At 44.0% G+C, this 26,558-nt stretch overlaps 1 pseudogene; it reads right to left on the bottom strand.

The window, feature by feature from the left end:
• Positions 1 to 1,658: 1,658 nt before the first annotated feature.
• LOC115329600 lies at positions 1,659 to 10,464 on the bottom strand (annotated as a pseudogene).
• Between the last annotated feature and the right edge of the window lie 16,094 nt (positions 10,465 to 26,558).

Genomic DNA, 26,558 nt, shown 5'->3' with positions numbered 1-26,558 from the left:
GTCAATTTGTCGCTGGCCCTAGAAGCACTTTAGGCAGCACAATTCTATTCAGTTTACTGTACACTGCAGCCACTTCTAGGGTCGTTAGTTTTTTTTTTAATCATTATGCAGACATGGCTGAATGTTAGTCCTTGTGGCAGCTCTCTCAGTGAATAAATTTAAACGAGGGCCACAAGCAGTTACAGGTTGTGACTCATTTAGGTGCCACGCACTCAGTCGTGTTCCCTGGATACGAGAGGGTTTACATTATTAACCGACACGTTGCTTAACCCTTTAGCTAGAGCACAGCGAGCCTGAATAATTTTACCTTGGTTTTTAAGAAAAGAAAAATAATTGTCAATATTATTCTGCTAAACCTGGGGAGCAAAAGGTGTGTTGTACAAGAAAGGCATTTAAAACAATTGCCCTATATTTCTCCGAATGTGCTTTTACGGGTTCAGAAAATTTATAACGACAATTGTTATTATCATGAAAAACTTTTCATCGTCACTTGAATCAGCGAAAAGAAGGTGAGAGAGGATAAAACCGACACACCGCTGTCGAGGTTAAGGCCGGGTTCTCTTCTCCCCTCACCAGCGTTGCAGTTTGCTTTCTTTCCCTCTTCTTTCCCCTCGCCCTACCTTCTTGAGTTGGCACCGAATATAGTGGATGGCCAGTTCACTAAATCTAAAGTATATTTATTGCTTGTACCAAACGTAATAGCCAAATGCATAGCGACTCGCTGATTGGACTGTTTTTTTTTTTCTTTAAGTGAATTCTGACTGGAGAGGCTAAAGTATGTCGATACATGATTGAAAAAAAATTAAAGGGACACAGAATTGATATTTTAAACAAACTGATTATGATTTGCACACCACAAGATGCATTTTCGACCAAATAGAAAATTCATTGGGGCAATAATAATGCCTTGAGCCTTATTTGAGTTTTTCCTAGAATGGTGGCTGTTATACACATTGGAAGCCCTTTTTTTAGGAGAACTCGAATAACTCTCACACCTTTAATAATGCTCAAATTTTCTTTTAGGGGTCAATGCATAATCTGGTATCTTGACTGTAATCAGTCTGTTTTAAAAAGGAGTTTTTATTTTCTTTGAAGTGTCCATTTAATGAACAACAGCAATCTAACAAAATATGTGCCCTACACCAGATAGCTTTCTTTGCACTAACAATGCTTCACATTGCTAAATTGACGGTGAAGCAATATGCTCACTAAAAGCTACCGTAAGCCGAATTGGCACAACAGAAACAAAATAGTAGAGATCCATATAATCACAAGAGATATTCTAAAGTAAAATGTGGCCTCCTCACAAGTGCTGAAGTGGAGTCTCATTATTCAAATTCCTCTTAATTCGAACTTTGCATGCTGCTGGATAAGAACTTAAAAAAAAAACATTTTACAATACTAGGTTAGAATCCTCACTGCAGAGCATGTATGCGTGCCAACTTCTTTGGGTTAATGACCACAACATGCTGTACTCATGTACAGCTAGCCACCAAGGAAGGGGTTAAGAAATAGTTAGGCTTTGAGCACAATTCCACAGAAAAAGAATGCATCGTGATGTGTAGTAACACAGAATATAAAATAAAAAAGGCCAGTAAATACCAAGGCTGCCGCCACAGCCTCGTCCTGAACGGCTTCCTCCGCCGCTATTAATTCCCTCAGAGTTGTAGCTGGCAGTTTCGGTAGAGCCACTGGGCGATCAACAGCCTCTGGTGGTGGTGCAGCCCGTGCTCCTGGTGCCTCCTGCAGTCCCAGCGTGGCGTCATGCCCCTTAGTGACCTCCTTGAGCTGCGAAAGCTCATTCGAGATGTCCCTGTTTTGCTGGCGCACCTCCAGCAGCAGGTGGAGCAGTGGTAGTTGGACACCTAAAACCCAAGCAAGCGCTTTTAACAAATAAGATAACTTGGCTTTTCATATTTTTACCACACTCGACACTTATGCACGGGAGTGACAACGTAGGTACAGCGTAAAAGCCATCCATCTTTCAAACCAAAAGTCTTAACCAGAGAGCAGATGAAAGCATGCATAACTAGCTCGAAAGAGCTCTGAAGTTGTTGCATGCCTGCCAAATGAACAATGTTGAAATCAGGGAGACTGGGGGGGGGGGGGGGGAGGGAAGGGGTAGCAAGGAACTGCTACACAACATCCCCCCCCCCCAACCACCCGCACCCCTCGCGTTTCAACGACTTAATGAAACCCTAGGTTTTCTTTACTTCCTGCTCCACAAACATAGCCATGGTGCTTCTGGGAGGCGATTTGGACCTTGATATCAGTGTTACCGCAGTAAGCTAAGCTGACATCACAGGTGCGGGTCGAACAAAATCACAAATTTGTGACGCTTCCTTGACGACACGAAACATGCAAATATATTCGTATACGACTCCAAGAAGGCTTGTACGTACCTTTTTTCCCCTTTAGGGAGTGACATCCCCCGATCTGACGCCAATTATCAATGAACGGAACTCCAACGCAAAACAAATAGTTCGATCTAGGCTAGGACTAAGCCACCTACTCATTGTGTCCTCGCACGCCTCGTACGCATGGTCGCACGAGATGAATATAGTTAATTATTACACCCGATACACCCTTTTGTGCTCAACGACAGCCAGCACTACCTAGCCGCGCTAGCCTTTTAATGCCCAAAACTTTAAATCCCGAACACTTACAAACTTTCGTGCGGATTTAGAACTGACAAAAAAACAGAAACCTGGTCTCAGAAAAAAATTTCATTTATTTGTGAACACATAAGATATGTTGCTCCTGAGCAACGTTGGGCATCTGCGGCGCTACTTCACGTGAAACGAGTGAAAAACGTTGCGACTTGGGAGAACGCACAGGTGCATCCCACATTTCGCTCAGTACAGGAATGTGTAACCAGTTTTGCTGTATTTGCACCTGTTCTTTTCAGTGAACTGAGGCCAGTGGTGCGTTCCATCATACCTCACATCATCTGTTGGTCTTGGCTTTAGTGGCCGAGTGATCTTGCTTGGGGGTGCATTTTCATTTTCCAATCTAACTGACCTTCTCTTCAAATGCTCGAACTTCACGCGTGCCAGGGCTTGTGCGATTGGAGAACGGAAAGCGAGCAGATAAAGGCATCTTTTGATGCAGAGTTGCGTGCAGAGTCGCTTGTACACGAGATAAATATTTATATTATTTTTTTACGTTATGTGCAAAAATCATCTAACCATAAAAGTCATCCATATTTGAAGATTTTAGGCGCGGGTGAACCATAACAGATACGCCACCAATTTTTCGTCACCAATACCAATGCTACCCACATATGCCCGATGTTGCTCCTGAGCAACATCCCAGTTGTCAGGCAGCTACTGAGCTTTCACAAACTGTAAGTTCATTTTCACTGCACATACGTCTCTTTTAGTCAACCAGTAGGAGATTTCAACCAAGGATTTGTTTCATTATCACACCCGGCATTCGTTCTCATCGATGTTCGCTCACCTGGTACGGTGGCGGGACGAGGTTGCTCGCCAATCCAGACACATGTAGCGGAAGAGTGAAAGCGCACAAGTGCCGCCCTCTATTTTTTTATTTCTAGAAGCTCAGGTTGTCTTGGCCTTGCGGCTGATTGCGCTAATTGCATAGATTCGCAAGTTTCGGGGGAGAAAAAAAAACACCATGTTTGAGTTGCTCCTTGGCAACGCTGGGCATCAAAGCGCTAGCCTGTTGGCAATAGCGATGCAGTTACCATGCATTAAACGAGGCTCTGGCCGATAATGCCAGGTCTATACAACTGCCACAACTACAAAAAAAAAAGAACAACTAACGTTGCGGTTGTTTATTGGGAGGTTTGAGGTGGCATTTGCATAATCGGAAGATGCGACCGAAATTCGGAAGTCTCCTGGACAATTCGGTAAAGTTACCAAGTATGTTGTAGCATCAATGATGGCTCCATATGTGAGCAGCGGCTCCGACCAAGCGGCTTTCTATGTTTCGTATTGCTGCGCTCTGAAATAGGGGGTTACCAGGGTTTTTTTGTTTGTTACAACTTCTTCCAGAACTATATGCTAACGGAATTCGAATATGAGCAAAAATTATTTTTGTTGAGAATTTGATTGCACTGTGTTGAGTGGCATATTAATACGGGTCACTTTACAACTGAGAAACTTTGACGGAGACCTGCTAGCTTTACCTTAACCGAATATTTTAGTTTCAAGCAGTCGTCGAGGGGGCCATAAAAAAGCGCTGCAATCTTTACATTCTTCAGCCCTGAATGTTCATAAACAGACTCACAACTTGCCACCAGGTCCTCCTCCCCGTCTTCACGACTGGTGCCTTCCTGGTCCCAGTTGTTCTTTTGGAACTGCGACCTGGGGTTGCATGCTGCGGCCTCACCACTAGCCCTCTCCTTGTCCTTTTGAGGCTGTGAACGGGGATTGTGTGTTGTGGCCTTCTCCCTTGATGATGAGCTTGATGAGGCTGCAGTGTTAGTTTCAAAGGAAACAAGGTTTGACAATGCCATTTTAATCAGAACGTCATGACTGCTGGTATCCGCTTAATGCACAAATGCAATTTATTGTCTCTTTTCTGAAACTTGATAGATGTGGTGGAAAAGCACCCAAAAGCTAACTATAAGACATTATGGTAGAGAGAGAGACAGAGGGGGAAAAAAAGATTGATATGTCACGCAGGCAGAACAGTCAATATCAAACGTTCTTCCTCAGGGATCCTCCCTCTCCAAGAGACCTATTGTTGTTTAACCCATGTTCCCCGGCCTGCACTCCGAGAATTCTGGAAACTTGGTTCCACCACGTCTGTCCCCTGGCTGCTCCCCTTCGGATCGCATTCCCCCGCCACTGAAGCCTTCTTAATCTTCGTTATATAGTTTCAATAACCATCTTGCCTAGTATGGCTCATTTTATTGTTTAGAGATATATTTAGTTCGTCCTGCATACCGTAAAGTTCCGTAAGGGCGCCTTCCCGCGTGCGATCGCCCATCCGGTTTTTCTTGCTAAATATCTAAAACATAAAAATTCCAAAATATCACCCACCCCATTTTCCTGTCGGACATCACGCAATGTCCGACAGGTAGATCAGTCGGGTTAATTTATTAATGAACCCCTAGTACCAATAAATATCTGACGTTTTATGAAAGCTATGGATTGTGCGGGACAGTAAATTATGTAGGACCAAAGGTTCTGCAAACCACAGCACTAAGATTATGGAAGCATCCGGCCTAATATTCATCGCTTCGTTGAATTTTCACGCTTGTGAAACGATAAAACAAAGCCTTTATTAAGAATAAAGAACAAAAAACATCAAATGTTTAATATGGAGGGTACAGCTGTGCCAGAAACGGGCTTGCGTCGTCCAGATCCATGATTCTGAACGTGCGCCCGTGGCAGACGCCACACGGCGGTACCCCCGCTTTCACATGTTTCCAATTTTGGCTACACGGTGGCGACACTGTTCGATCTCGAGGCGAATAAGCTCGTTTATTTGACATGAACTCGAGAGTGAGAGAGGGCAGTTTTGATTTTCAGTGCACATGCTACCAGTGTTGGCAAAGAAACGAATAAGTGATCATGATGCCAAAGCCGATTACGCATCAGCCTGGCCTTTCGCGCTTGCTCGGTTGACATGCGTGGCACTGACTAGAGTTTCCTTGCTCAAAAGGCAGGAGGCTGCTTTGATTTCACGATTCAAACGCGTGACGAGCTGTTTTAGCGCTTTGCGTACCCCATGCACTGCCTGTCACCAATCGCTCATGCGGCGTCGCAACCTTTGTCTGCCGATGCGAACGGATTCACGTTGCAGGGGCTCATACTCCTGTATGCATCGCTGTCAAAAGTACCGGCGCAAGAGCACTATCTGATCTATCTTCTTGTTTTCATGGTAGCATCTGAATTCCGAGAGCACCTTGCAGAATAGTGTGTTTTAAGCGAAAAAGGAGGGCAAGGTTATCATGCAGGGTAACACAAATGTCAGCAGAAAAAGCCTCCAGCCAGTAGAGAGCTCACACACGGGGCAGTTACATTTACTGTGCACAAGTAACTACTCTGGAGTGCAATGGTGCAATGACCTTAAATCATGAAACTTTGTACAAAAATATGTATGTATATAACACTTTGGTTAAATATCAACGATAGTTATTCTTTTATGCTTGCGTGCTGGCGGGCTTTTAAGTGGGGGACGGGAGACATCTTTCCTGTTTGAGCAGGACTCAGTGGCTAGAAGAAAAAAACAAGACGCCAACTGTACGCACCATGACACTGTGAGCGCGAACACGACATAGGCGGGTTTCGCATTTATTTATTTATTTATTTAACAATACTGCAGGCCCCGCTAGGGCCCCGGCAGGGGTGGACGTGTAATACATAGTTCAGGACATAATGAAAAGGGAAAACAAACAGCACTCTACACCAAAAAATAGCAAAAAAAAATCAAATCAAATCAAACTGTCAGGCTTGTAGAGCTCGTAGATGTTCAAGAAAGTCATCCGGCGATGAGCTGTCGACGATCTCTTTAGGGAGCTCATTCCAATCGGTTATTGTTTTCGGAAAAAAACGAGTTTTTGAAAGTGTTATTGTTACTGCGATATGGTTCCAGCAATCTACCGTGATTGAATCGCGTATCACGACGCAAAACAGGTGTTAGGTATGGGGAAACGTCAACCTTCAGGTGTCTATGGTAAAACAAATATAACAACCTGAGTCTCAAGTGTTTTCGACGTAAATGAAGATAATCTAATTGAAGTGTGTCTAACATTTGTGATGGACTGTTTAATCGCCGGAATTTATTGCAAACAAATCTTGCTGCTAGTTTTTGTATTTTTTCTAGTTCTTCGGTGTTCCTTTGTGTGTATGGGTCCCAAAGCACGCACGCGTACTCTAAATGTGGCCTTACTAATGTTCTATAAGCGCTAAGTTTAATAGAGAGCGGGGCTAACGGTAGCTTTCTTTTTAGAGACCACAGAGTCTTGAGTGCAGTGGAGCACACATTGGAAATGTGAGCGTCCCAACTCAGGTTTTTAGTAATTGTCACACCAAGGTATTTTACTTGCGTTGATTCCCCAAGCCTAACGCTGCCAATTGAGTAAGGAAATGTTTTTACTGTCTTTTTGTTTGTTACTCGGAGCACTGTACATTTATTCAAATTTAATGGCATTTGCCACTCCTCGCACCACTGGAATATGTTTTGAAGAGTTCCGTTCAGTTTAATTTGATCTTCACTGGATTCTATTTCTTTATAGACCACACAATCATCAGCAGAAAGCCGTATATTAACCCCTTCACCCACAGTTTCAACAATGTCATTTATATAAATAAGAAATAAAATGGGTCCGAGAACCGACCCCTGCGGGACGCCCGATGTGACCGGCAAGGGACCTGAAGAGTGGTGGTTAATTTCTACAAATTGGGAGCGATTTGTAAGATATGAATGAATGAATTCTACTAGGCTGCTCCTCATTCCTATTGCGTAGAGGTTTTGTACTAGTTTGTTATGCGGTACTTTATCAAACGCCTTTGCGAAATCTAAAAAAATGGCGTCAAGCTGCTTTCTTTTATTAACATTTTGTAAACAGTTCGTTGAGGGACAAACATTTTGCTGCCTAAGGTGATGTTTCCTATGATGCCTTTTTACTACGTGGACAACTAAAACAGGTTCTGAAGGATTTTGGGAGCCTAACACTTGGCACTTTAGATCAACCTAAAGTAGAAAATCAATATTTTGGGAGCAGCGTAAGAGCGGAGAAATTATTATTTGGAGCAACCTAGGGACAAAACATTACAGAAAATTGCTAGGAAATTGTAGGGAAATTATGTAAAATTTAATTGCAGCACTTATTTAATTCAAAACTGCCAGTCACGAGTCTTCATTCCAAGTTTTAATACCATATTGACTCGCATAATGAACACATTTTTAATTGTCGGCTGCACGTGTCTTGAACTGGGTCAAACTTAGCTAGCCGGCTAGCGTCCAAGCCCGCCAATTTTCTTTTGCCGCGAAGCTACCAGGCCAATTCAAGCCAAGCCAAACTACTCTCATAATGGCGGCAATTGCGTGGTTGCGGAGATGATCAACCGTGAAACCGAGCGGCGCGCACGTCTAGCGAAGCTGGGGTCGAGGAATAACCCAGCCCCAGACGTGCGTCCTCAATTGGACGCATTGATGTCAACAAACTCGCCGCCGTCTGTGATCCGCTTTCTAACTGTGATATTGTGAAAGTTGTTATGTCTAAGAACGGTTGCGCCGCTCCGTACTGAGCGAGCTTCGTATGGTGCTTTTTCGGCAAAAGGCACACCAAAAGCGCCCTAAAAAGGTTTGCAATTGATGGAGCCTTATTACTGGGCGCACCTCCATCAGTGGAGACGTGCCACAATACCCTGCCATGTTATATTGGCACCTAAAATGAAATTTTCGCCACGTGTTTAAATACAAAAAGTTTACCCCACTTAATAATGCCCCCCCCCCTCAAATATGGGTCATTTTTTCGAAAAACAAAGTGTAATCATTATGCGAGTAAATACGGTAATCTGATTTCACTTTAATCGCACAATTATTGCCTTTGGCTATACCATGTTGAGTACGCTGGTTCTCCTCCGATCACTGAAGTTAAGCAGCATCGGGACCGTCAGTACTTAGGAGGGCGACAACTTTTTGGCATCTCTCTTCCACCCTTTAGTCAGTGTGACCTCTCTTGACCAATAGGAGCTCGGGTTGTAACTGATCACCTGAGCTCTCAACCCATGAGAATGTGTTTTAAGGACCAGATTCAGACACACAAATTGAAAAAGTAGGCTAAAAAAGTTTTTCGCAAAAAGCAAACGGATCTACGAAACCAAAGGTAAAACACACGTCATACAACAACTCATTGTATTATTAAATAAAAAAAAGTTTTCAGGTATTTTGGCACAGTTTGGTGCAATTTTGGGCGATTTAATATTTTGCCAGTACCAAGCGCACAATATTCCGTGTGCTTGAAATGGGGCGATTGGTGCAGCTGTCCCACCCCTGGTAATAGCTTTTGCCTCGTCAAAGTTAAATGACAAAAACACGCAGAGGCTTGTTCATGCTAACCGTGTCACACTCTGTACATCAGAAAATCCAATTCTTTTGCTTGCAGCTCTTTTGATAAAAAGTTAAAAATTCATATTCACCAGAAGCGTCGGCGATGTCGAGAGTAGAAGTATTTTCTGCCGTGTTGATTTTTCGAGATGCCTTTCTGTAAGTCCCTGAAGAAAAAGTGACTGAGAATGCACAAAGATCATAAGGCACAAGAGGAGGGGTACACTAAGTGCCAATGCATATTCCCAGGGCAGCATTAATGCCATGCCCCCCCCCCCTTTCTGGTAACAATGTGAAATGTGCCACTCAATAAATTATTTTCACTGTCCCTTTGAGGTCCCACGACAAGCTACAGATGCAATCATTTATTTAGAGTTAAATGCACCAGTGCCTTAGCAGTTGACTCTTTGACGGCCAGTATAATCCTGGCAGATGCACCTAGGGCAGCTGTGAAGGAGGGCAAAAACAGAGTATGAGGGTTTCGTAACGTACACATGCCTCAATCGTGCAGAGACGCTCGCTTTGTTTTCTAAACTCAACAATACCAAGAAAAATGGTAATGCAAATTCTTTTGCGTACAAATATATAACAAAAATGGTGAAAGGATTCACCGGCACAGTGGCACATGGCTTGCTGTGCAAGTCAAGATTTAAGCAGTGGGATAACAGCTGACATCGTAGCAATTGTAACGCACCAGGAAATAAAAAAAAAAGATACAACATGACAGGCTTCTGTTGTTGTTTTCTATTTTTGATAATGTTCTTTCGCAGAGCCAACAAAAAGCAGAAGACGTGCAGCCTGACAGTTCCGTCCATGTCTATGTAAAAAGCTCAGTTTCCGTGCAAAAAAGGCGAAAAACTAGGGAAGCAGAACTCTAACCACAACTTTCAGATATTTCTCTGTCGTTGTGCAGGACTTGATGCACACCGATTTAAAAAATAATTCGTCACCTTCATCTGGTGTGCAGCTTAGATTGTTTGTACCTATGACATCCACATGTGAATCTGGCTATTGTGTAAAACTTAAAATTAAATTAGATCTACTCTGAATGTCCTCAGAGCTGTCTGAAAAATCTTCAAAAATATGCATCGTTACTACATCCAAATATTATAGTCTTGATATTCTGAGCCTCACTTACACTCTCAACAGCTTGAAGTTGTGACCGCCATTTGGTAAAATGGCAGTCACAAGAAAAAGGTATTAATTCACGAAGTAATTACTTACTGTATGTTTTAATCACAACAACTGAATGTGGCTTCCAGCCGGTTTCACATGGTGGGGCCTGTTGTTCGGCCAGGGCCAAACCCCTTTCCCATTTGCTCTTCCATTTTCTGGCCACATGCACGTAGAAGGATCTTCTGACAGGCATACCACAGGAACAACTGCCACGCATTCTTTTTCAAGGGGGAACTTCACAATGGCAAATGGCCTGTCCATCATGTAGTAAGGAAGCAACAGTGGCAGGGACAGAGTGAAAGGGTCAACTTTGATAGCTCACAAATCTTGTGCCTATAATATTGGAGTTAAAATGGCTACACTTGGGAGTTTTGTTAGCTTCCTTCAGAGATAAGGAAATTAGAACAATTCAACGTACCAAGTTTGTGGCGACGGAAAAGGCATTATCACAAACATTATGGGCGGAAACTGATAGCTTTGCGTATTCGACCTCGATAAAATGCTGAAGCCACACGGTGATGCGATCTAGTGGCGCGATAACTTTCATCTCAAAAGCGACCATCGCGAAAAAACGCTACGCGATTTGAGCAGACGCTTACCCGATTATTAATTGGTTTTGTGTGAATAATTATACAGTGTGTGGTTGGTCGGCCATTTCAAAGTTTCAACGAGTCACTCGCTGTAGATGAGCAATTTTGCCATTGCAGTACAACTGCTAGCCTGAGTTTTTTTAACGTGCACCAAGCTGTGGGGATACACGACCGCACGCCGGTACGACGCTCATCCAGATGGAAAGGGGCACGGGTGGGGATTGAACCCAGGATCTCTGAAATCTGCAGCGCGAGATTTTTCTCCACGTGATCCAAGCTGGTGTGCAAATGCTGACCTGACTTTGTGCGATGCGATTTAGTAGCGGAGCGGATGACCCAATCAGCGGCGTTCGGAGTGAGTTTTCAAAAAGCGACTCGCCAACGGAGGCGTTGGACTCGCTCATCGCGCACGCCAGTGTGACCATCTAAGTTTTTTTCGATGCGATATAGTCGCATGACGCGACTGCTTACATCTCCGGTGTAAACGTTTCTTAAACCGCATGCCTCCGAATTCCGCACATGTGGTTAGGCTTACCCAACCCCGCGCGTCTTTCCACTTGTTGAGACGCTTAAGGTAACGGTTTATAGCAATGGCAAGATAAAAATAGCAACATGGACGAAAAACAACACTTACCCAGTGGTAGAATTGCACGATAATGAAGACGCGTGGCAACTGAAAGCAGCGAGCTAGTTTTTTTTTTTTTTCAATTAACGTTTTTGATTTTTATCCGCCCATCCACCACGTGACAACACGTGGAGCAAAAAAGCCGAAGGGCGACCGTAGCGCCGCCTTTCGATTCTGGTTCCTGAGCGATAAATAAAATTGTTTACTGCGAAACTCAATACAGTTAAAACAAATATTATGCAGGCTAAACTTACTAATTTAAAAATATATAAGCATATTTAAAGATTTGTTTGTCTTAAAATTAAATACAGAAACCGAAACTAACCCGAATTTTGCTTAAAATTTGAGTATATGTAGGTCTACTTTTCTACACGTTGCGGCTTGTGTGAGCGGACCACCGTGGTACGGACTCCGCGGTAGAAGTCTCGAACATGATCGTGGCGTCCGAACAAGATATCGCTTGAAACAGGGACACGGTGTGCAGTCTCTGGAACCGCTGTCTGTGACGTACGCCAACTGAGTCGGTGTAAAGTTGGCAGAGGGTGTGGTTGATAGAACCCCATTTCACCAGAACTCGGTTTAGCAAAAGCGCACGTTTTATGGAAGCACGGTTTAGAGAAAGGCCCAGCTTAGATAAATAATGTTTATCGAATAGGAAGCGCTGCTTGTCGTTGGATGTTCGGCCGTTCGCCATTCTTGACACTCGCTGTGGTCGCGTGTATCGCTGGGGCGCGCGCTAACCTACCCGGGCGTCGTGTGCAGGCAGCTTCGTGGCAGCGTTCTTCAATCTGCAAGGTCCGACAGTGAAAAGAAAACTCGGGTCTCACGCGGTGCAAAAAATAACTGTGCATCGCTGAAAGCTCAAACTCCGCCTGAATGTGACGCTGGCGGTGCTGATAGAATGTCAAAGTTTGAGAACATGACGTTGAAAGGGTTGAAAGTTTGAGAACATGACGTTGCCTGGATCAAAGTAATTTCGACGAGGAACGACATTTCTCTACGATCGGATGATCACTAAGCCTAATATTTTTAAAAGACGAAGAAAAAATTGTTAGGCCTCTTTGGGGCTTATTTCAATGAAAAGGCTTACCAGAAGGAAATAAACCCTCAATTTGTTTCTTGCTGCTACTTTCTTCCACCAAAGTAAACACCGCAAAAAAAAAAAAAGACATTTTCAGTTTTGCGTAGTTTGTATGGCCATTTCCGGACGAGGTGCACGACGTCGTGCGTTTCGGACACAATGTGGAACGATTGTACTATGTCCTTTTAAAGTCATCATTTTCTATTAGCTTTTCGCTGTTTTTTTTGCATATGCTTTAATTCTATTGACAAGATATTAAAGAGGTTTCGTTTTAATCTTCTTTTATTTACGCCAAATTGCTCATTAAGTATTACTTACTACAGACAACGAATACAATTCACAAACGTGTCTTTTCCCCTTCTCTTGTTGACTTCGTTGCGCTTCAAAAGTTTTGCGAGCGGCTCTATTTTTCTGCTTTCATTCATCTTAGGATGAGCTCCAAATGGAGTAAGTACCGAGTCGTGAGCAAGGAGTATGCCGAAATCTTAGCGGAGCTCGGCTGTTCGCGGCGGACGATCGATCCTTTTCCGAAGTCCGCGAACTATAAGTGAGGGAGGAGTGAAGCATTCACAGACGACGCTTGCACTGGCGAGAGCGGACAAGAGAGTTCGGCGGTCAGTGCCCATTCCGACGGGGACTCACGGCCTTCGAAGACCGGTCCAGGCGATGATGAAGCCACCTCGGCGATCAGCTCAAGTGATGACTGTGACGAGCAGTGCAGTAACAATGACTCCGTGGCGTCTGACTCCTCTACAGGGCCCAGTGGAGACTCAGCGCAAGGCGGAGGAGACTCCGTTTCTGAGAAAGCTTCGTCTGGTGCTCATCCGCAACACAAACTTTCGGCAGCCGAAGAATTCGCCGCCATCGCCGGGAAGCACAATCTGACGCACACGAACATGCATGCCATCCTGGATTTGTGCCGGCGCCGAGGCATCTCAGAACTTCCCCGGGTGGCAAGGACCGTCATGAAGACCGAGCACAAAGCTAAATTGGAGAGTAGTGGTTCGTTTATACACTTTGGACTTGCGGAAGGCATCCATGAAACGTTGGGGCCCGGTCCTGTTCCGCAGGAGCAGAAGTTGCAAGGCAACATTGATGGTCTACGTTTGTACAAAAGTAGCCAGCTCGGCTTGTGGCCGATACTGTGCCGAATCACAAACGTTTCAGCGTCTGAGCCGTTTGTGGTCAGTGTTTACTGTGGGGTAGAGAAGCCGCCGAGCTTGCAAAAGTACTTTTAGCCAATCTGGGAAGATGTCGCCGAGCTGGGCTCCAACGGGATGGTTCACAAGGGTGTCCATGTGGATGTGAAGCGTACCAATGCCTCCTTTCGAACCCACAATGATGAACGCCGCCATACCGGTGTGTCTCCCTTCATGTCGTTCGGTATTGACATGGTAACATAGTTCCCGACGGAGTACATGCACCTTGTCTGCCTGCGAGTCATGCGGCGACTGCTGAAGAATTGGGTCTGCCCAGGGTACAGCAAAAAACTGATCAGAGTGCTACGGAGCCACTTCAATGAAGGCCCTACGACAATTGGCCGCTTTTTTCCCAAGTAATTTCCAGAGGAAGCCAAGGGGCACCGAGGAGCTGGATTGATGGAAGGTGACAGAGTGTCGGACATTTCGTCTTTACGTCGGGCCAGTACTTTTGAAGCATGTCGTGACTCCTGAACAGTACGAGCACTTTTTGATGTTTCACGTGGCCATCAGGATTCTCGTGTCACCAAAGCACCACTTGGTCTTTAACCAGTTTGCGCGGGACCTGCTTAGGTATTTCGTACAAGATTTCGGCAAAGTCTACGGAGCGAGGCAGTTTGTATTTAACGTGCATATCCTAAGGCACCTCGCTGACCAATGCCTCGACCATAGACCCCTCAACAGCTTAAGCGCTTTCCCCTTGGAGAGCTACTTGGGAAAGATAAAGAAGAAGCTGCGATCCTCAAACAAGCCGCTCGTGCAGCTCAGTAGAAGAATATCTGAAGTGCGACACCCTACAGACTTCCAGGCCAGAGCTGTGCAGCACCAAGTCAAGCCAGGTGACTGCTTTATGCTCTCAGAGTCTCCTGTAGTCGTCCTAACGATTCTGGGTGACAGCTTCGAGGGAGGCACCTTACCCAACCCAAGAAAGTTTTTCAAGGTGCCTCCGAAGTCCTCCGAACTTGGCATCTGGCGGTGCGATTCTTTTGAACTTGAAGTCAAGATCTGGCCCCTTGCTGATCTTCGGAATGCAGCTCAATGTGTTAAGCTTGACTACAAACAGGGACACGTCGTGCGGCAACTTCCTCACCTGCTCTGAAACCTCAGCTGCTCCTCAGTGCCACCGAAGTGAAGTGCGGGCTAACGGACTCCAGTCTGGTGGGTGGAATCTCGGCCAAGTTTTCCGTAATACGCGTTCAGTCGGACGACCTAGGGGAGTGTGCTGCAGTACGGCAGAAAGTCTCAGTCGGAGAGAACTGGCTCACCGCTCGCTTTTGTGCGGTCTGCGACGTTTTCGTGTGTTGAGTGTGTCAGACTATGGAGTCTCCGCTGCGGCAAAGTCTCCGTCGGATCGATCTGGTGAATCGACCGCTTTTCTGCGGGCTTCGATGTTTTCAGGTGGTCATTTTGTCAGACTCTTGAGTGTCTGCTGTGGCAAAAAGTCTCAGGCGAGGCGAACTGAGTCACTGCTTTTTCTTGATGGGTGTGACACTTTTGTGCGGTGATTGTGTCAGACCCTTGAGTGCCCGCTGCGGCAGAAAGTCTCAGTCGGAGCGAACTTGCTCACTGCTCGCTTTCGTGTGAGCTGCGACGTTTTCGTGTTGTGATTGTCTCAAACTGGAATTTTCACTGCGGCAGAAAGTATCCCATGGGGCAAACTGGATTACCACTCACTTTCGTGCGGGCTGCAACATTTTCGTGCGGTGATCATGTGGCTCTCGAGTTGTACCCTGCGACAGAAGGTCTCTGTCGAGGCGAACTGGCTCAGCACTCACTTTCGTGTGGGCTGCGACGTTTTCGTGCGGTGATTGTGTCGGACTCCTGCTGCGGCGAAAAGTTTCCGTCGGAGTGAACTAATGGCTGTGACATGTTCAAGCGGTGTTAATGTCAGACTCCTTGTCGCAGAAAGTATCCATCGGGGAAAACTGGCACACCACTTACTTTCGTGTTGGTTGCAACGTTTTCATGTGTTGATTGTGTCAAACTCTGGAGTGTCTGCTGCGGCAGAAAGTATCCGTCAGGGCAGCTGGCTCACCACATAATTTCTTAGGTAAACAGTATATGTTTGTAATTAAAAATGATCTCTTTTGACCATGATGAGACTTACTGCGCATGATTTTATTTCTGCACCTGCAAATTGAAGGCATATACATTTCACTTTTCAGATTTTTACATGATTAATGGGAAAGTAAAATTTCGAGATAGACCGCCTTTGGAGTGCGGTCTTAATGTATACCTTTTAAACACCAATAAAGTGAGCGGAAAAGTGTTTATTAAGAATATCGGTTACCTTGAGATACCGTGATTATTGATACAGCATGAGTGTTCAGGTGGTCATTATTTATACTGGTCATCTTACGATGGGGAAAAAAAAAGTCAAATTTGGGGGTTTTACGTGCCAAACCTACGACGGGCAGCTGGCAAGCCCCAGTGGAGGACTGAGGATTAATTTCGACCACCTGGGGATCTTTTGACGTGCAACCGAAAGCTCGGTTACACGGCGCCTTCTCGGCAATAAGCCTCCGTCATATTGCGGGCACCTCGGTCGGGATTCGAACCCGCCACCTGGGGATCCGTAGGCCGGCGCTCTCGCCTCGGAGCCACCGAGGCGGCTTTATGATGGGGTGGCAGTTCTGCATTGGCAGAACTGTCACTTGGAGTGATCCATCGCTGTTCAGCATATACCATCTAATTCCAATGTTTATAAACAGATACGTGCGGTTGGCAAACATATTTCTATGTAACATGCATACTGCATTGCTGGGAAGCCATTGGATATTACAATTGTATATTGAACAGTCTATGCCAATATATATTTTTTCGATGTTGGTCACCCACCACTGGCGTTCCCAGGTATTTTTTGTGGGAAGGGTGGAGGTGGGAACATGTAGTGCAATGTTTTGCGCTGAGCTTAAAAATTGTACAATGAACGCAGGGTCGGACCGCATTTCAAGGCGGGCTGAAGCACCATAAACCCCCTTCCCCTGGCTGCACTCCTAGCAGCATGGTGATGACATGCTAATTTTGACCAACCAATACCAGGATATTTCCAGGGATAGAACTGCTGCGCGAATTGCGCCGTTGTGCACTTAATGACTTTTCATGCGCCACATTGATACAAACCTGTAAATAAATCAAAACTGCGCTAAGGTGTGCCAAAACTGAAATTTTAAACAAGCCTCGTAGAAATTAGCCGTCGCCCAGTTTTTGTTGGCAACGCTGGCATCGGACATTTCGGCCCAAAGGGAACGTTGGTGAATCCAAATCCGAAGTTCTGTATCCGAAGGTCGCTGGCATGTTATACTTTGGTTCAACTTGAAACCGTTGTTACAGCATTCTCATTGCGGTGCTTCTTCTACCAAACCTCTTTGAAGCCATTAGCCGTCGCCCTGCTTCATCTAAGTCCACACGGAGATGATGCTACAAGCGAGAACTCTGGAATTTCAGCGTCCCTGCCAAGAACGCACGCTCATGGAGTGCAAGCACTGTTCAAGGCCACATGCTGGAAAATTGTAGAATCGGCTGCGTCTGCTGCCGTTCCTGTGTTCTTTTTTTGAAGTGCAAGAGTCACTTCATCTGAATAGCGGAGCAAATAGCATCGCCACATTGCGGTAAACTCGAATGTTTTTAAGTTGGCACACCTCCCTCTTGGCTGTACTTGCGTGACTATAGGCGTTTCCACTGTTTACAAAAGTCAGCCCACACGTGCAAAATCACAGTCCAGCCAGAACTCGCTTGCAACTGCAGTCAGCGATAAACTTCGCGTGCATAACACACAAACACAGCAATGAATGCGCTCTAATACGTTTTCAGGGAAAGGTATATTGCAGACCCGCAGCCCGTGTTGGCGTGCCCCCGAGGCCCCGCGCAGAAAACTTGGGAAGATAGCAAAGGCGAGCGAGCAGTAACGGAACAAGGTACGAGCTGAAGGCTATTTCTACCTGTTTGTTTACATTTACCTTTTTGCAAGTCGGTTCCATCACGTGTCACACTGTTGTGCAGTTTTGCTTTATATGATTCTTTATTTTTTATTCTTTATTCATGAAAAACCCGCAGCGCCTATACAGGCATTATTGCAGGGGGGCACAATGCATTAGAAAAGAGATCTCTCGCGGCGCACCACTTCCGCCGGTAATGAATTCCATTCCGCTATGGTTCGTGCAACAAACGAGTGTTTCATAATGTTTGTTCTGGATGAATACGGCTGAGCCTCATAACAATGGTCTGTACGAGCAGAACGGTAAGGTGGGGAATGTAGAAACTTTGCAGCACAAATTCCTGTTTGGTTGTGATAAATCGGGTAAAACAATTTGAGACGCAGCCTTTTGCGACGTTCATTTAAATTCACCCATCCCAGTTCCTTTTTCATTTCAGTTGTGCTACTGAAATGATCGTATCTTCCCAGGACAAACCGAGCAGCAACAGATTGAATATGTTCTATAGCACTGATACGAACCTGGTAAGACGGGTCCCACACATGACAAGCATACTCTAATATCGGTCTAACATACGCTTCATACGCTGCCTTTTTAAGCTCTTTGCTTACATGTTGAAGGTTGCGCTGTAAAAAACTAAAGCCCTGCCTGCCCTGGAAACGACACTGTTCACTTGAGCTGTCCATGTTCCGTCTTCAGAAAATATAACACCTAAATGTTTATAAGATGGCTCGATTCTAATATTTTCATTGTTAATAGAGTACTGATGAGTCAATTTATTATGTTTTCTTTTGAAACACACATGAACACTTGCCAGCGTTCAATGACATCTTATTGTTACTACACCATGATTCAATTCGTTTAACATCTCTCATAAACTGTGTGAAATACGTTTCACCAGACACTGCGTTGTACAATGCACAATCATCGGCAAATAGACGTATTTTTGATTCAATTCCTCGGGAAATATCATTAATTTAAATGAGAAAGAGAAGCGGTTCCAACACAGACCCCTGTGGCACGCCAGATGTTACAAAAACACGACCCGAGCATGTCCCATTTACCACAATCTGTTGCTGTTTTGAAGCTAGGTAATCTCTTAACCAGTGCATCACATTATTATCAATAGATAAAACTTCAAGTTTCTGCAGTAATACCGAATGGGAGAGACAGTATCAAATGCTTTCTTGATATCTAAAAATATACAATCAACTTGACCTCTAATATCAAGTACTGTGGCAATTTCATGATTTGTTTAATTTTCATGTAATTTCGTGAAAAAAGTTTCAAATAAACTGTTCATTGAAACTATTGTTAAGATGGCATTGAGTTATCTACATGCCATATTTCCTTGAGTTTTGAAAACCAGGTGACATTTAGCCTCTATTTTAATTCTTAAAACTGGTATGCTGCTCCCAACTTGCTCCAAGACCTCGTTTTTGCTGGTCCCAGCCTGCTCCAAACTAGTTTTTTCTGCTCCCAAGATTACTCCGAAGCTGCTTTGCCCAGTTCCATCCCGGTATTTCCAATACTGGAAATCGCGACTTTAGCACTCCAATACTGACCAGCATATGCCAGCGTACATACCATGTTGGAAAGCCCTTGGCTTTGAAAGTCCAATATTGACCAGCCCAAGTCAGCATTACTTCCAATATTGGAAATCCATTGAATTTTACAGTCCACTATTGGACCAGCCTACGCCAAAATGAGTCCAACCTTGGAAAACCATTGGCTTTGACAGTTCAATATTGACCAGCTTACGCCACTGTGCATCCAATATTGGAAAGCCATTGGCTCTAACAGTCCAATATTGGACAGCTAATGCTGGCATATATCCCATATTGGAAAGCTATTGGCTTTGACAGTCCAATATTTGATAACTTATGCCGGCATATATCCCACACTGGAAAACCATTGGCTTTGTCAGTCCAATAATGGACAGGTCATGCCAGCATATATCCAATATTGGAAAGCCATTTGCTTTGACAGTCCAATATTGGACAGCTCATTCCAGCGTATCACCAATATTGGAAAACCATTGGCTTTGATAGTCCATTATTGGCCCATGTGATTCCAATATTGGTAAACATATGGCTCAGTTTGGCTATTGTTGGGTCATTATTTGTCCCTTCGATTCCAATGTTTGCGGCCTGGGATGGCTTTCGTTTTTTTTTTGTACCTTAAAAAGTTACAAAAAGGTCTGGATAAATTTTATTCGTGATAAAACACAAAATAAACTTTAAAACGGGTTAATTTATTCCCCACCAGCGTGCAGATTGGTGCCTCCGGAGGCTGCCACACCCCAGCGCAGTCGGCCAACACTGACATACACTCTCAAAGCCAGGGACGCGGGCTTTATATAATCTCGTTCGAGACCGCCACTGGAAAGGTTTAAACCAAGATTGTGCCAATCCAACATTTACAAATATTGGGTACATACTGGGCAATATTGGACAACTATATCAAGATTATCGCAGTATTTACCGATATCGGGCACATACTGGCCGGTTAATATTGGCAATATTGTCCAGCTGTACCAAGATTGTCCCAATTTTACCATTAATGGGGGCATACTGAATAATATGCTAATACAATCTAGCTATACCAATATTGTGTCAATATTTATCAATATTGGGCACATACTAGAGAATATTAAACAACTATATAAATATTACTCTCATATTTGCCTATATTTGGCAGATACTGCATAATATTGGACAGATATACCATGATTATTCCAATATTTACCAATATTGGGCACACACTCGTGATACTGGAATATTGCCTTGCTGTACCAATATTGTCCTAATATTTACAAATATTTTGCCCATACTGCATAATAATAGACAAATATAATCCATGATTATCTCAATATTTATTAGTATTGGCACATACTAGATAATAGTGGAGAGCTATACCAAGATTGCCACAATACTTACCAATATTGGTCACATTCTGGATTATATTGGTAACATTACCCATCTGCACAAAGATTGTCTCGATATTTACGAATATTGGGACATACTGGATAATATTGGTAATATTGCCCAACTATATCATGATTCGGCCAATATTCATCAATATTTGTCACATACTAGGTAATTCTGATTTGAAAAGTTAAAAAGCGCAAACAAAACAAGGACAATAAATCACAAAGACGACAGGACGGGCGCTAACTCACAAGTGATTTTATTAGAAAAAAACACTGCCACCTTTATACACAAAATCGTTTGCCACACGTATTCTACGACCAATCACAACTCTCACAGGCAGCTATCTAGAAACGTTACTTATTTATTTATTTTTTTTTACCAGAAAGAGAAGGCATGCTAACGCAGTTAGCATGCCTTCGAACAAAAAAGTTTTCTACTGTTTATTTGTTGCCAGAACAACTCTTTCGCAACAATAAAAGTAAAAGATGAATACTGTGTGTGCAACGTATATTTCTTTTTTACATAAAGAAATCGCGACCGGAATGCAGAATACGAAGGCTGAAAATACATGGAGTTGGCGACCACACGATCCGGGCTTCCTTGTATGCCACTGGCACGTTCTCCGTCTCTTACTTTCGATTAGTGTCTGGCTTTCGCGTAATTATAACAACAAGTCTGTGTAGTTGGGCAGTGAAATTTTCACAGTGGTCTTTGCACCCCAACCTTATTTCCTATGTCGCATTCTCAGGGGATCGGTAATATAGCAAAAATGTCTTTATTTTGACTTGAAACCCGACCAAAAACACAGTAAAATTTTCCGGTATCTAGATTATGAACTGGAAATCTAACTGAAATATTTCTGGAAACCTGAAATTCAGATTGCAGGCAAGTGAATAAATTCTGAAAACCTGAAATCCAAATAGAATCCAGATAGTTTTCCAGTTAGTTTCACATTTCAGATGGTGAAAAGTTATTCTGGGTTTTTCGGCAGGGAATAAATTTCAGAAGCGCCATGAGATCAATAAAGTAACATTATCAGCAATGTGATTTAAGTGCAACTACAACGTTAAAAAACAATGGTAAGCATAAAGCGAATTTAAATTAACGAGCTGATGTAAACTAGTCACCAACCATGTTGCTGGATCAGGCACTTAAGGATGCATATATGGTTTTTATAAATGAATTCGTTCAACGCAGACAGAGTGTATCTCACAATTCGTGCACTTTTGCCGCGAAGGTGTAGCAGGTAGTGGAAAAATAATGGCTATAAAATATACCGCACGTTCATACGTGAATCTCCGAAGTATAACAAACGAATCTGCGCTGATCAGCTAATCGGAAGCTATGTCTTGAAATTTTTAGCCCTTAGCCCCACGTCTCCGAAATGGCACGCACACACAAAGAACCGAGATTGTCGCACACTTAAATATCACACGCCAGGAATAACTCAGCCGTTTTCATTACCTCAGTCGTTCTACAGTAGTAGCCCTCGACCTGCACCTCGACGTAGCCGAGTACATATACAAAAATAGCCAGCTTCCTTCAAATGACGAAGACAGCATTCTCTTTTGATACGGCTTTGGAATGTATGCAGTAGGTTATGGTTCAGCTTCTGAAACAAACAGAAAACACAAAAAAGAGGGAAAATTACAGAATTTCAGTCAGCAAACGACCAAAACACAAATGTTCACGCGCCGTAAACTACGATAAACGCAACCATTTATCCGAGCTTGGTGCCGAATGTCGAAGACTGCCAAAACTGCAAATGCTTGGCGGGCGAGAATTCACCTCAAAAGTTCCAAGAAATTTTTTCTCAATCTGGATATGATCGCACTGGCCACAGTCGTTGGTAAAACACTTTGTGAACTCACACAAAAACGATATGTGTCGCTGCGAATCCAAGGGTACCGAGGCCAGTCAGACCGAGCGGGTGTCAACATGAGCGCCGCTACGTGGTAGTGAATGGCTGCGCGTCCCTTTTTTTTACGGAACTTCTCAACTTAGCCCGTCCAGAAATAAGGGTTGTGCCGAATGTGAAACGGACTATAGAGTAACAGTATATACTCCGCTTTCGGAAGCCGGGGGGAAAACCCTTGGGAATTAAAACGAAATGGAAGAGGGGGGGGGGGGGTATGCGTGTCGAAGCAGTCTATGCACAGTTTTGCAATTAAGTTGTGCAGCAGCATTGTTGTAGACTGCGATCTTCTAGGCTAGGTGGCGCGGCCACCACCGATTATAGGGTCACGGCCGTTAGAATCCTTCCAGAACCCATCCATTCATCAAAGTCCGCATTCTGGCTGCAGCAGAGCACGCAGCGCTTCGGCTGTCAAATCAGCTCATTTGCAGGTCACAGCAACGACTTGTAATGTTCTTTATATAGAGGTATTCACCGTAATTGACTCCGTAAGTGTGACGCAATGGGTCCAAACAAGCCGTCGTTAGGGTCGTGTTATGGACAAATACATGTGGCTAGGTTTCGCTACGAAAACCCGACCGTTCAAAAATCAGGAGTAGGATTTAAACTTCTAAAAATGACAGATATAGAAAGCTTGAATGTCATATATGTTTCAACAGAAGTGTGCCAGTAATCGCGTGTTTCTGAAATGTTTACGACTGCAACTTCCGCTCCTCATGATGCCTGCAGCAGACGGCGAATGCAAGAAGTATGCCGTCTGCCACACGCCTGCAGGCCGAGCCGGCGCTGTCGTTTGAATCGTGTGAATAAGGACGATATTCTGATATTGCATTTGTTCTAAACAGCGGCGTAGACATTCCATTTTCCCGGGGGGGGGGGGGGGGGGAGGGAGGGAAAGGGAGGGGGTCAGGCTGAGTTCTCCCGTGGTGGAGAGGAGTGCTGCGCGTTATTTTTTTGCCAGAACTGGAGATTGAAGCTAACGAAAACACGCTGGAATTCCATTTCCCATGTATTGTGTCAATAAAGACCACGTGCGCGTTATTTTGTTTACATGCCGCTACTAGAAGCTCGTTGCAAGGCACGTAAACAGCGTCTCGGTAAGGATCATGGCCCGGGCCCGGGGGGGGGGGGGGCAGAGCCCCCCCTCCCCTCAGGATTTCGCCTGGGGGGGCACGAGCCCCGTTGCCCTCCCCATAGTCTACGCCAATGGTTCTAAATATAATGATTTTCAGTAACTTAAAAGAATTCATAGTGGGGTGCGATACAAAATACGGTTTATCGAAAGTCCGGGCGTCGATCGAGGTGATCGTCTGCTAAAATATCGCACTGGACTCGTGAGCGATAGGGCAATTGATCGAGATCCCAAATTTTGTTTTTGGGTGGACTCGCGCTATGTGAGGGTGCGTCGTACCTTGTTGTAACCATGGCTGCAATGGTTACTGAAAAATCGCGATAGACATGGAATTCTTTAATAATCTGGCAACCTCAATAATAATAATAAACAAATTACCTTGACGGCGTACGATTTGTTTCTCATACTGGCCTGCACTACGCCGGTAATGCACTTCACATCGTCGTCGTAAATGATCTGCATGACGTGGTTAGATTTTACGGCATTTTCAGCCCTCTGAACTAAGCTGGGCTCTTCACAGAAAAAAAACGCATATTGCGGAGGCCTCTACGGCCACGGCAATGCATTTGTTTTTGTCGCTCGTTTACCGACGAGATTCAATGAAGACGCCCGCTGCAACAGAGGCCAGCAAATTTATCGTGTCGTCTGCTACCGAAGCAAAGCGGAGTGTAAAGGCCTGTTCACATATGTAGCGGAGCGCCGCAAGCGTAGCGCTGACCTCGCTCTGAGCGCATCAATGCCTGGGAGGAAGCAGAGTCAAAACGATTGCGCTCTTTTTTGTAGTGTCAGTCGCAAAAATGTTACACTGAAAGTGACACGCACTCTCCAGAATACTCTGCACATCACGATCGTTTACGCATTCCTCATAAAAAGTTTCGTACCCTGCTTCACTCATCACTTGGTTAAGCAGACTTTTTATTCCTATGTTGTTATTTTCTGCGCATTGACCACAAAACAGTATTCCTAACATATAAACAAATAAGCAACGTTTTAACCGGTAAAAATATGGCCATACCACGCGAAGTTTGTATTTAATAAATTATATTTGCTGGCTCCTTAAATTGTGCTCGTCGAAAAATCTGCCTGGACACTTTACGAATTTTACGTAGTTTTGCCCTTTACATTTTCGAGGGTTTTTGATACGTATTTAACTAAATGGCCTGTTGATATATCAGCATTGGTGCAGGTAATAGCGAATGAAAGCGAGGCCGAGAAAGCAAAAATAAATATAATAAAAATGGGCAACGCGCGTGACCTTGTCGTTACGGCGACATTCAGAATGCACTCAATCTTTTTTTTTTATTGCTCGACAGAGTTTTTTTTTATTTACAGATATAAACATTTATTAATCTATGTTGTGGCATGTAGGCCACACCAATACGCTCTTCACAACTACGTTATCTATAATAGGTGCTGCTACAAGAGAAGAGTCTATTGTCATTTAAAATAACGAATCAAGAGTGCCACCTTCGGAGGGGCTCTTGTTCGGCCAGGGTCCAGAGTTCATTTTCAAGGCAGACCGCAGCTCGCTCTCGCAATGTTCTAAGAGACACACAACACAAGAAACGAATGTATGATAATTTGTTTCGGAAGTACACATATAAGGCAAATAAATGTTCGCGAACCCCCCCCCCCCCCCCCCCCCTGCCTACCTGCCCTTTAATTGAAAAACAGATAATTAAACTTCATGTAAAATCTATATGTGTTGAACATATCATATATACATATTATATCCCGCAAATATTGCCAAACGGTGGTATAGAAAAATAGCACGGTAATTACACACGGAAATTAATTATAGATTATATTTTTATGTCAACCTTCCATTAGCTCTTAACGTATGTCATGCCTTGATTGAGACGTCGGTGAAGAAGAGGGCGGAGCTTTTCGGATATATTACCAACAAAATATCAGAGGATATTTCAAAAATATATATAATGTCGATTGAGAAGGAAATGGAGGCGCAGGTATGCCGGCCGTGCCTACCGTTTCTTGATGCCGTCCAAAACGAATGCAGCACGGGACGGCCGAACTACTGCTCAGTGTTCCTGAGCTAAATGTCAAGTGGGGCAACAACAGCGTACTCCAACATCAACAGCAGTAATTCTGATATTGTGAAATACTAACCACTTAAGTCTTACCTAATACTTTTACGTCTAGAAGGTTTATGCAAGCACCTTCTATCTGAAGTCGATTATCCAGGAGCTAGGGCGCGCGATTCTCCCACCGCGGTACCACCATTGATGAAAGTTGTCTTATTTTACCTCAATGGCGTAGCCCAATATGGTAAAAATATAAAGAAAGGATACTGATGCTTTTAGAAGTTTAGACAAAAAATCAAACAAGCATTCCTATCTCTCAAAGATGATAAGTGTTCTGATATCTTTTGAGCACCATGCCAGTTAATGTCACACCCTTTCCACCAATTTCTGTGGTGAGCTGCATTCAGCGGGAAACGTCCTGTTGTCCCATTATGCAAACTGTCGTAGTCACTATAACCGAGGATTGCATTGCTAATTGTTTCAAGCTTTTGGAAGGCGAACAGTCGAGGATTGCGTCCGGACATTTCATCGGACGCCGTTTTATCGAATGCCGTTTCATCGAACACCGTTTCATCGAGCGCCGTTTCCTCAAACGCCGTTTCACAGAAGTCGTTTAATCGAACGCCTTTTGATCGAACAACGTTACAGTCTGTAATATTTTGGAATTTAGTTTAATATTTATACATAACTTCATCTAATCATATTTTTTTTTTCCTTTTGTTTCTTAGTTTATATCACTGGATGCAGCGACGAGATAAGTTCCATCGTGAACTTATCCTCCTTCGAGGAGAAAGCCTTCATGAAACAGTGACCCCTCTCTATGTCACATGAAACAATTGAAAATGAGACAAAAACAGAAAGCACAGACACTTAAAAGTGTTTTAAGTGTCTGTCTTTTATTTG

This window comes from Ixodes scapularis, unplaced genomic scaffold, assembly GCF_016920785.2.
Source record: "Ixodes scapularis isolate PalLabHiFi unplaced genomic scaffold, ASM1692078v2 PGA_scaffold0__279_contigs__length_252992795, whole genome shotgun sequence".
Lineage (NCBI taxonomy): Eukaryota > Metazoa > Arthropoda > Arachnida > Ixodida > Ixodidae > Ixodes > Ixodes scapularis.
Note: the sequence above shows the minus strand (reverse complement) of the source record. Positions and strands in the feature narration are given on the sequence as shown.